This window comes from Vicia villosa, linkage group LG1, assembly GCF_029867415.1.
Source record: "Vicia villosa cultivar HV-30 ecotype Madison, WI linkage group LG1, Vvil1.0, whole genome shotgun sequence".
Lineage (NCBI taxonomy): Eukaryota > Viridiplantae > Streptophyta > Magnoliopsida > Fabales > Fabaceae > Vicia > Vicia villosa.
In genome coordinates this window covers 183,557,453-183,569,923 of record NC_081180.1, presented here as the reverse complement: position 1 = coordinate 183,569,923, position 12,471 = coordinate 183,557,453, and the positions used below count along the sequence as shown (strand labels likewise).

Here is a 12,471-nt window from a genome sequence, read left to right as displayed (position 1 = left end):
GATCGCGACTTTACGTGTCTATAAATCTGATGACTGCAAGTGCACAGTCGTGTCGTGTAGTTTTAAAAGATATCGAATCCACAGGGACAATGAATCGATCTACCGTTATCTAAGGTTACTATGTAAAGCTAAGGCTACTAATATTTCGATTGCTCCTAAGGGAGAGTGATTGTGAATAATAAGAAATATAATAAAAGACAGATATCAGTATGTATTTCGTTTAACTTAAGGTGATCCGAAGGTCCATTGGCTTTTGCATAATTTAATTAAAAATCTTTACTAATTCAATTGGTTAAAAATCCTCGTCTCAAACTTTCGCTCTGTTGATTTAGATTACTATCCTAATCCTAATGTACGCTTTCGCCATCCCATTAGATTTTAGAAAAGCTTTTTGGAAACAATGTAATTAATAAAATGCCTGTTTTATGAAGTTGTTATCTATTTAAATCTCCTAATCTCAAACTTTCGCTCTGTTGACTCGGAACATGCTAATATCCCTAACGTACGCTTTCGCCATCCCGCTCGGGTGTAAAAAAAATTTTGAAAATAAATAAGTCCCAATTAGTTTTAATACGCTTTCGCCATCCTTAAAACTAATGTCCTATGTCTACTATCCAGTTAAAGATCTCAAACTTTCGCTCTATTGATTTTAACATTTGACCGTCTTAAGACCTCAAACTTTCGCTCTATTGTTCTCAAGACTTACTAATTAAATTAGACATACAAACCAAAAACAGGTGATAGTTAACAAAACATAATTAAGCCAATTTATTTCGGATCCCTACGGTTAACTTACTTTACATACCGATACCCTAGTAATTTAGCCAGACATATTAATACGGTTAAGCATGCATGAATTAATTTGGTTTATAATAAAAGGCATGTTAATTGGCATATAAAATATCATGCAAATAAATATATAAATAAAGGCGGTAAATATTAAACCTGAATTAAATAAATTGCAATTGAATCTTCGAGTACTGAACTTCCACCACAGGTTGGCTGGATCGTTCTTCGGAATTTAAATGGACGGAAAATAAAACAAGGAAAATAAAAGCGATAAATCTAACGTAAGGCTAGATTTATAAAAGGTTCACAACAATTTCCGGTGTAGAAATCGTTGTGAGAAAATAACTGTTTGAATTGAAAGAAGGCAGAAAATATAAAGCACGGTACAATTTCGGCAGCACTTCGTTAGCAGGAAATCAGACATTTAGAACTGAGGTAGCAAGTTCTATTTATAAGGGAGGTTTTGTTGTGACGTTGCGTGAAAAGAGGGAGCTTTTCAGACTGGGCTTGGAGACGTGCGTCTCCGCTTCTTCAGGAAGTGCCTTTGAATGACTTGAGACGTGCGTCTCAAGTGGAGAAAATGTAGGGGAATGGAGACGTGCGTCTCCCTTTTGCAGATGTGGCATAGAGACGTTGGAGACGTGCGTCTCCACTTGCTTGTGTGGTTTTGGCCACGCACATTTGATCTTCAGTGGGCTGGTTCGTCTCTTTTGGGCCTTTGGGTCTTCTTTAGCATATTTGGGCCTTATTTGCACTCACTTTTTACTTCAGCACCCATTTTTCATCTTTTAGGCATAAATAGTGGTCGTTTTAGCTCCATTTCTTCTCCTTTTCACAAATAGTCATAATAAGAGTGTAAAACCTGAAACAAAGCAAAAACTCGCGTAATATCATAATAAATCAGCATAATAAACGGAAAATGCTATAAATATCTACGGGTTTCAAGCTAAATATACGATATAAAATCGTGTTATCAAATTCCCCCAGACTTGAACCTTTGCTTGTCCTCAAGCAAAATAATAAGGTAAAGATAGGAGGACAGCGAAATGAAATACGCTTCCACCACGTCGTTCGGTCATACTCAGCTACATAGTGTTCTTGTTTGAAGATAATGTTGCAGATCCTAGCAATAAACTTATAGTAGCGACACTAGACAACTCCCAGTATGCATACCAATCCGAATCATGCCATTATAGCTTGACCTTGATTCGTCATCATGTTTTACCCTTTTCATTCGCGCGCAATCACATTAAGCCCATTATCTTGACACGCACATAGCAGAGTAGTCGGTTAGTGACTATGATCCTTCTTATGGAGTTCTGGCACAATTGTGTGGTATACTCCTTAGCGCTCATTTGTAGATCGTGGGGAATCGGACAATAGTCCCTCCTACCAAGTTCAGTACCAGATGACTTCTGAACCAATCAACAATGAGTTTTTTTTTAAATTCTTTGTATTTGAGATTTGCGACCGTTAGGTTAAATGATCTTGTGAGGATCACCTTACTTAGTAGGCACATTTCTTATTACGGTTAAGCACATAATTATTATTATGAGGATCATACACTTATATTCATCGACTCTCTGCGTAGTTGGTATCTAAGACGGTGCCGACTGCTAGAATAAACTACTAAGGATTACTTCAAATATTAAAGTCGATGGTTTCGGTATAAAGGGTATTCAAATTGGTTACGCATACTTGGGGGTTTTAGAGTGTTGGGACAATAAGGATATTGACTTGAATCTTAGTCAATTTCTATGCGTTTGGTGTTTGAGTAGCTTCGTATTTCTCGAACGTGTGGGGTTTTGCGTTTATCTTTTAGGAGCAAAAATTTTGTTATGGCTCAAGAAAATGGAAGAAATTGAAATAACAACGGAATTATAAAGATAAGACTTGAAATTCCATAAATATTCTTTATTGAATTAGAAAAACATTACAAGGAAGGGAAATAAAACTGAAGGAAGGGAAATAAACTAAAAGGAAATAAAACTAAAGCAAGTAATACGACTCCCCAGACTTAAATGATGCAGTGTCCTCAATGCATGAGAACTACTCCTCAGTGTTGCGGTTGCGAGAACTGCTTGCGCCTCTTGTACGAACACGGCGACGTCTATCAGTAGGAGAGCCATTTACACGAATGTTGCGATCATGCAACTGTGTAGCAATTTCAGTGTATTGGCCTTCGTTCCTAATAGCATAGTCACGGTGCTCTTGTTGCATCTCTCGAATAAGCCTTAGTGTTTCATTTTGATTTGTCTGCATAGCTTGAAAGAGTTGGTCTTGTCGTTGAATTGCAGCATACATGGCATCAAGAGTAATAGGCAGAGGGTTGTTTGGAGGAGGTTGGTTGACATCAGCTTGTTCTTGGTTGAGTTCTTCTTCATTTGCATCCACAGGTTCATTAGGTTGTTCCGGTTGGTTATCTTGAGGATTGTCTTCAATAAGCCTCCAATGCTGAACATAACGGATGTTGATTCTTTCTGGGCATGGAAGGACGACATAGGGAATCAGAACTTTGTTGACGACCAAAGTGTATCGGCCATCATGGCGGGGTGAAACCAAGTGGGAGTCACGGCAGTAAGTGAGGTCGAGTGATTGAGCAGGCATCATGAGATGAGAGAGGGAGATGAGGTCATCACCAAGACCTAAGGCACAGGCCAAGGAAGTAATAATACCGCCAAACAGAAAGGGATTTGTAGCGGGGGCGTTGATGCAGCCTTGGATGTGTTGGAGCATAAAAGGTGCGGCATTGAAACGGACATTGTTAAGCGCACAATAAAGGAAAAATAATTCATTTTGATTTACCTTATGGTTGTTGGATCTCGCAAAAATAGTATGCCCCAAAACACGTTGAAAATAACATATAGCGGGGTTTTGGATGTGAGAAGCATGTAGAGCCCTCCAACCGGTAAGAACTTCGCCAGTGAGATTAAACCAAAGTTCGAAAGCATGTTGCTCCCATGAACGACCGTTGAGTTCTTGAAAGATAGTGCGAAGAGCATTTGGTGCATTATTAAAATGCAAGTACATAGCCACTACTTCTTGATCCAGAGTATATTCACGGTTGAACATCCGAAATTGGATGCTACCGGTTGAGAGTGGTTGATCAGAAGGAGTGTCGTAGTTGAAAGAACTCAAGAACTCCAAGACGAGCGGCTCATAAGTTGGTATGGGTTCGGTACAAAGATGGTGTAGGCTAGATTTAGTGAGTAAACGGGTGACACCATCATTGAGACCCAGAGTTTCTAGACATTCGATGTTCACAAATTTTGTGGGAACAACCGAACGTTCATAGAACGCGAGGTATTTGGTTCTTTGAGCATCGTTGTCGTCTTCTCGGAAAATAATATTGTCAAGGTTAGGGGGTGGTCTCTCTGTACGCACACTACGGATGATTGAACATGGAGGCATGGTGAGTTTGGAAAGAAAAATAGAATGGAGAGTAGAAGAGTAGAAAATGGTATGGAGGTTGTGAAGAATAAGAGTGGTGGTGGTGTGGTTTTATAGTGAGGTTTGAAAATGGTGTGGTTAATGTAGAATTAAAATGGAATTATGGTGATGTTTGAAGTTTGAATGGAATGGAGAAATGGGAAATGATGTAGAGTTAAAGAGATGAATGATGGAGGATGAATGAGGTTTATGGTGTTTAAATGGAAGAATTAATGGGGAGAATGAAGAGGAATGAATTTTGAAATTCAAATTCAAAATTCAAAAATGGGATTTATGGTGGTCTTCTGCGTGGTCAAAAGGCAGCAATGCAGACTGCTGGCCTTGGGAAAGGGCGCGTCTCAGGCAGCCAGTCTGCTGGGGGACAGGGCATGGAGGCGGGCGTCTCCTGTCCTTTGCATGCAGAGTGCTGGTCCCACATGATTGGAGACGTGCTTCTCCTAGCTCAGGCAAGTGGGTTTCACGCGTGCATGGGTGTAGACCAGTTCTGACAGATAGCATTAAGTACAGAATAAAAGCTCAGAACAGTGTCATTGTTTCATACTATAAACAGCAAAAATATGGTAAACAGGAATATATAGCAGTTAATAGTGGTGCAGTATAACACAGTAGCAGTAATGAATAAAATAATGCATTTAAAATTAAACTAGTACTTAGTGTTGACAGAAATAGAATGTAAAAGTGCAGAAAGTGAAATTCTAAACTAGAAATTTGAAATTGCTAAAACTAGAAATAAAATCTAAAAATCTAAACGGTAACATCTAGCCACGTCTATTGCTGTGCACATTAGAATAAATGTGTTTGAAAACTTCGTCGAACTGAGCATTGACGGTGTCGATGAAATCGAAGAAGTGCATTTGCAAAGTGTGTAGCTCGTTGCGCACATGTTGTACATCTTGTTGCAGTGCAGTGATGGCTTGCTCATGTGTGTTCTGATTAGGCATTCTTTGGTTCACTAATGCGGTGGATGCAGCGGGTTGTTGTGGTTCAAGCTCGACGTCAGTCATATCAACATTGTAATCATTAACAGAATCTTCAGAAGGAGTCTCAGGCTCATACTCGGGAATGGGTTCATCTTCAGGAATAGGGTCATAATCAGGAATGGGTTCATCTTCAGGAATAGGGTCATAGTATCCAGGAGGAGTGTCAGGATCAGATTCTGATACGTGCATTTCCTCATCAAAATGTTCATAAGCTTGAGGGGTTTCAGGTGAGGGTTCTCTCTCAGGAATCTGACCATAGTAAAGCCAGTTAGCAGGGTTGTGCACACTTGTCCTAGGACTCGGTAAGGTGAACTGATTCAATACTTTGTTATCAATGAGCAAATCAAACTGATCAGGTCCAAGGTTACCGATGATACCTCGGTTAAAGCAGAAGTGAATGTCCATAGAATTGTGGGAACCAAGAGGTATCAATCTAAGCAGAGGTATTCTCAGTCCTATAGCATTAGCAATCATAGTGACAAATCCGCCGATCCTAATAGGTGAAACTTCGTCTTGCGTGATGCGCTCGAAGTTTGTTAGCATGAATGCAATGGCATTGACCGGGCGATTCTGAGAGGAGCAAAACATGATGAATAAATCTTCTCTAGAAACTTCAGTGACATTATCGGGTTTACCAAAGATGTAACGAGCAATGATCTTATGGAAATATCTGAAAGCATGGTTATGGATGTTCTCAGATTGGAATTCGTTCTCTTCAGGTTTATCGTTTCCAGTGATCTTGCCCCAATTCTTTCCAAATTCCAGTACGCAAGGTTGTCTTCAGCTACTTGGGTGTATGCATCTGATCCATGAGGTAGCTTTAGCATTTCAGCAAAATCTCGGATGCAAAAGTTAAATTCCATACCAAAGAGTCGAAAGAGAATGACTCCTTTTCTCAGTCCTTGTCCACAGTTAGGAAGATAAGTTAAGGAACTCAAGAATTCCAGAGTAAGCTTCCGGTAGGTACTAAACTCGCGGAACAGGTGAGAACCAGTCCAACCGATTTGGTTTAGCAGGTGCAAAACGCTTTCTTCGATACCAAGTCTTACCATAGTCGGTTGGTGAGGGTAGCAAGTCAAATCCATTTGTCTTTCAGCCAGCTTATCAAATCTTGCTTCTTGTCCTCTACCACGGAACACAACTTCCATATTATCGACTTCTTGCATCTTAGTTTGTAGTTAAGAAAACCTAGAAGTTGAAAATATTAAGATTAAGTTAGAACTATGCTAGTGTTGATTTAAAAGTAAAATAAAAAGAAGAAATAAAATATAATAAAAATGTAACAAGTTATAATAAATATAATTATAAAAAAGGAAAAAAAAATCGATTTAAGATAACAGTTATAATTATAGTAATTATTATAAAATGTAGGAAAAAATTAAAATGTAGAAAAAATTAAAATAATTCAAAATAGGATAGAAAATTAAAAATTAAAAATAAAAATTAAATAGTAAAAGAAATAGAAATGAAAATAATTGTGGGTTGTCTCCCACCAAGCGCTTTGTTTTATGTCGTAAGCTCGACGATTTAAAAATAGAAAACTATTTTTTCGAATGAGCGGGCAGCTCGTCAAGTTTAAAAAGTTCGATGTTTTCATCGTGTTCGAGATGATGGTAATACTTAAGACGTTGCCCATTTACGACAAAAGGTTTGACGGTTTCTCCTTTGATTTCTATCGCTCCACTCGGAAATATGTTAGTTATTTCGAAAGGGCCAGACCATCTAGATCGTAACTTACCAGGAAATAATTTTAGTCTAGAATTAAATAAAAGTACTTTATCGCCTATGCTAAAATTTTTCCTAGATATACGCTTGTCGTGCCATTTTTTCGTTATCTCTTTATAGATTTTGGCGTTTTCGTAAGCGTCTTGTCTAAGTTCTTCTAATTCGTTTATGTCTAGAAGTCGTTTCTCACCAGCGGCAGTGTAGTTTAGGTTTAAGTTCTTAATGGCCCAATAGGCTTTATGTTCTAACTCTACCAGGAGGTGGCATGATTTTCCATAAACGAGTTTGAATGGGGTAGTTCCTATTGGAGTTTTGAAAGCTGTTCTATAAGCCCATAAAGCTTCATTTAGCTTGGTTGACCAATCTTTTCTAGATATAGCAACAGTTTTCTCCAATATTTGTTTTATTTCGCGGTTAGATACTTCTACTTGTCCGCTTGTTTGTGGATGGTATGGTGTAGCTATTCGATGATTTACTCCATATTTTCGAAGGAGTTTCTCAAGTATTCTTGAAATGAAATGGGACCCACCATCGCTAATTACCAGTCTTGGCACACCGAACCTAGGAAAGATGACGTTTTTGAAGAGTTTAATAACTACTCGTGTATCGTTTGTAGGAGAAGCGATAGCTTCTATCCATTTTGAAACGTAATCGACAGCTACGAGTATATATTGATTTCCAAACGATGACGGAAACGGACCCATAAAGTCTATTCCCCAGACGTCAAATATTTCAACTTCTAGAATGCCCTTTTGAGTCATTTCGTCACGTCTCGAAATATTTCCGGTTCGTTGGCATCTATCACAGTTTAGTACAGCAAAATAAACGTCTTTCCACAGGTTGGGCCAGAAGAGTCCAGATTGAAGGATTTTGGCGCAGGTTCTAGATGTGCTATGGTGTCCTCCACACGGTGCAGAATGGCAGTGTTATTATACTTCCTATTTCTTCCTCGGGTACACAACGTCTAAAGATTCCATCGGGGCCTCTTTTGAACAGGAGTGGGTCGTCCCAATAGTAATGTTTTAGGTCATGGAAGAATTTCTTCTTCTGTTGGTAACTTAGATCAGGAGGAAGCACACCAGCAGCTAGGTAGTTTACGAAATCTGCATACCAAGGTGTGTCAGAGCGGGCTAAAGCTATTTCTGCAAAGTTGTTGGTTTCAGCGTTTGGATGGTATGGTTCTAATTCATTGGCTTCCAACTGAGCGATGAGTCTTTCAAAAGGGAAATCATCGTCAATTGGTACTTGTTCGGGTTTCAGATTTTCCAATCGAGAGAGGTGATCTGCTACGACATTTTCAGTTCCCTTTTTATCTTTAATTTCCAAGTCGAACTCTTGTAATAACAGGATCCATCTCAACAGTCTCGGTTTGGCGTCCTTCTTGGTTAGGAGGTACCTAATGGCGGCGTGGTCAGTGTATATGATTATTTTGGCTCCTACCAGGTAAGAACGGAACTTGTCTAATGCAAATACGACAACTAATAATTCTTTTTCTGTCGTGGCATAATTCATTTGAGCTTCGTCTAGGGTTCTACTCGCATAGTATATGACGTGTAGTTTCTTATCCTTTCTTTGCCCTAGAACGGCTCCTACAGCATAATCACTTGCGTCGCACATTATTTCGAAAGGCTCATTCCAGTCGGGAGGTTGCATAATTGGCGCAGAGATTAATGCTCGTTTAAGCGTATGAAATGCTTCAGTGCATTTATCGGTAAAATTGAATTCGGCGTCTTTCATTAGTAATTCAGTTAAGGGTTTGGTTATTTTAGAGAAATCCTTAATGAAACGTCGGTAAAAACCAGCGTGTCCTAGAAAACTTCTTATTTCTCTAACAGTTTTGGGAGGTTGAAGGTTTTCGATAATTTCGATTTTGGCTTTATCTACTTCGATCCCTCTATCAGATACGATGTGTCCAAGTACAATTTCTTGTTGAACCATTAAGTGGCATTTTTCCCAATTAAGGACTAGGTTTACGCTTACGCATCGTTTAAGTACCAATTCAAGGTTCTCTAAGCATTTTTCAAAACTTCCTCCACAGACCGAGAAGTCGTCCATAAAGACCTCCATTATTCCATCTAGGAAGTCAGCAAGTATTGCCATCATGCATCTTTAGAAGGTCGCGGGTGCATTGCAAAGTCCAAAAGGCATTCGTCTATAAGCGAATGTCCCATAAGGATAGGTAAACGTGGTCTTCTCTTGGTCGTCAGGGTGGATAGGAATTTGGAAAAATCCGGAGTATCCATCCAGATAACAGAAATGTGAGTGTTTAGCTAGGCGTTCGAGCATTTGATCTATGAAAGGTAAAGGGAAATGGTCTTTTCGGGTGGCTTTGTTTAGCTTCCTATAGTCGATGCACATTCTCCATCCAGTTTGGGTACGTTGCGCTACAGATTCCCCTTTTGCGTTAGTGATTACAGTAACTCCTCCTTTCTTTGGTACGACATGAACAGGACTAACCCATTTGCTATCGGATATTGGATATATTATTCCGGCTTCTAGCAGTTTTTGGATTTCCTTTTTAACCACATCGCTCATAATAGGATTTATTCGCCTTTGATGTTCTCTAGAGGTTTTACAATCGTCTTCGAGCATAATGCGGTGCATACAGAGGGAAGGACTTATTCCTTTCAGATCTGATATGTTATATCCTAAAGCGGTTGGGTATTTTCTTAGGACGGTAAGTAATTTTTCAGTCTCGGTTTGTCCTAAATCAGCGTTAACTATAACTGGTCGGTTTAGTTCTTCGTCTAGAAATTCGTATCTAAGATCGGTAGGCAGTGTTTTCAGTTCTATAGCAGGTTTCTTAGGTCCAGGTATAGGATCAGGAGTTAAAGCCAAACATTCACTCAGATGGTCATCTTGATATTCCCCACGCCAGTTGTCATCTTCAAAGATTGGCGGTATAGGAATTTTTAGGATCTCGGTTTCCTTATTTGGTTCGGACTTTATTTCATTAACACACTCGTCGATTATGTCGGCAGAGCAGCATGTGGCAATTATAGAGGGTGCTTTTAGGAATTGGGAAAGAATAAATTCTATTTTCTCTTCTCCTACTTCGAAAGTAAGCTTTCCTCGCTTGACATCTATAATTGCACCAGCGGTTGCTAAGAATGGTCTTCCTAATATGATCGGGATGTTAGAATCTTCTTGGATATCCATAATGATGAAGTCAGTTGGGATGTAGAATTGACCTACGCGAACAGGGATATTTTCTAACATTCCTACAGGGTATTTGACTGAACGGTCAGCTAGTTGAAGAGACATTCTCGTTGCCTTAAGCTCACCCAGATTTAGTTTCTTACAGGTTGAAAGAGGCATCAAGATAACACTGGTCCTAAATCGCACAGGGCTTTCTCTATGATGGTTTTTCCTTTTACGCAGGGTATAGAGAAACTACCAGGATCTTTCAGTTTTGGAGGCATGTTATTCTGGATGATAGCGCTACATTCAGCGGTAAGCGTTACAGTTTCGTTATCCTCGAGTTTCTTTTTGTTTGATAGGATTTCTTTTAGGAATTTAGCGTACGAAGGCATTTCGGTTATGGCTTCTGTGAACGGTATGGTTATGTTTAATTGTTTCATAAGTTCTACAAATCTTTTAAATTGCGCTTCGGTTTTTTATTTCGCTAATCTCTGAGGGTAAGGAATTGGTGGCTTATAAGGTGGTGGTGGAACGTAAGGTTTTTCTTTTTCAGGTTCCACTTTGTTGTTGTTCTCATTGGTCTTAGCAGTCTGATCATCGGTTGATATCTTTTGGGTTTCCTTTGGCTCTTGTTGGGACATAGGTGCGTTTTGAGTTCTAGGATCAATGGGTCCATCGTAATTTGTTCCACTTCGTAGTGTTATCGCGTTCGCATGTCCTTTAGGATTAGGTTGTGGTTGAGCAGGAAACGTGCCAACAGGGGCAGCAGTAGGTGCTTATTGTTGGGCTACTTGTGAAATTTGAGTTTCTAACATTTTGTTATGCGTAGCTAAGGCATCTACTTTGTTCGATAATTGTTTTAGTTGCTCGCTATTGTGGATGTTTTGATTCAGGAAGTCCTTATTGGTTTGTTGTTAGGAAGCTATAAAGTTCTCCATCATGATTTCTAAATTCGACTTCCTAGGGGTGTTTTGAGTAGCTACTGGCGCTTTTTGGTAGCCAGGTGGTACAGCAGGTGCTTGTTTTTATAAGAAAAGTTCGGGTGGTTTTTCCATCCAGGGTTGTACGTGTTAGAGTAAGGGTTTCCTTGAGCATAGTTTACTTGATCAGATGGGACTCCAGTCAAGAGTTGACATTCGGCAACTACATGTCCAGTCAATCCACAAATCTCGCAGTTAGGTGTTACAGCAGCAGCGGTGGCTGATGGAGTGACGGTTAAGTTTTCGATCTTTTGAGTTAAAGCGTCTACTTTAGCGTTAACGCGGTCTATACCACTTAATTCGTACATTCCTCCTTTGGTTTGGGCTTTCTCTAGAGCGGCTCGTTCTCCACCCCATTGGTAATGGTTTTGTGCCATGTTCTCTATGAGGTTGTATGCTTCATCATGGGGTTTGTCCATTAGTGCTCCGCCAGGAGCGGCATCTATAGTCATTTTAGTGTTATATAGGAGACCACCATAGAAAGTATGGATGATCAGCCATGGTTCGAGTCCATGATGAGGGCATAGTCTAAGCATGTCCTTGTAACGTTCCCAAGCTTCGAAGAGTGATTCGTTATCTTTCTGGGTAAATCCGTTGATTTGACCTCTTAGCATAGCAGTTTTGCTAGGCGGGAAGTATCTCGCTAAGAATACTCTCTTCAATTCGTCCCATGTAGTTATGGAATTAGAAGGCAGGGATTGAAGCCACGCTCTAGCTCTATCTCTCAAGGAGAAAGGAAAAAGACGTAATCGAATAGCTTCGGAACTAACGTTGTTAGCTTTGACAGTGTCGGCATATTGCACGAACATAGATAAATGAAGGTTGGGGTCGTCTGCAGGGCTTCCAGAGAATTGATTCTGTTGGACAACTTGGACCAACGAAGGTTTCAACTCGAAATTGTTCGCCTCAATCGCAGGTGGTGCGATACTTGAGTGCGGTTCAGCGCGGGAAGGAGCGGCATAGTCTCTAAGAGGACGAAGAGCAGCCATCTCTAACTTTGGGGTGATTAGATTGATTTGATCAGTAAAAGTCAATTCCTGATTAATCGGAATTGGTGCTACTTCGGGAAGATTGCAAGCTCGACGTTTGACGTTAATGAAACGTTCGATCTCGTTAATTTGTTGTATTAAATCTCCTCCTTGTGAACGAGTATTTGGCATACAATCGTTCAGAAAGAAAGGAAAGAATTGCCCTAGTCTCTACGGTGTAACAGTGAGTTACGATATCGACTTAAATAGTCCCCGGCAACGGCGCCAAAAACTTGATCGCGACTTTACGTGCCTATAAATCTGATGACTGCAAGTGCACAGTCGTGTCGTGTAGTTTTAAAAGATATCGAATCCACAGGGACTATGAATCGATCTACCGTTATCTAAGGTTACTATGTAAAGCTAAGGCTACTAATA

The 12,471-nt window shown here is 39.8% G+C and overlaps 1 non-coding gene across 1 annotated transcript; it reads left to right on the top strand.

Annotated features, from left to right (window-relative positions):
- Positions 1–11,572: 11,572 nt before the first annotated feature.
- Positions 11,573–11,679, top strand: LOC131645374 (small nucleolar RNA R71). Its single transcript, XR_009297001.1, has one exon. It is a non-coding gene; the product is annotated as a small nucleolar RNA R71 (small nucleolar RNA).
- The last annotated feature ends 792 nt before the right edge of the window (positions 11,680–12,471 follow it).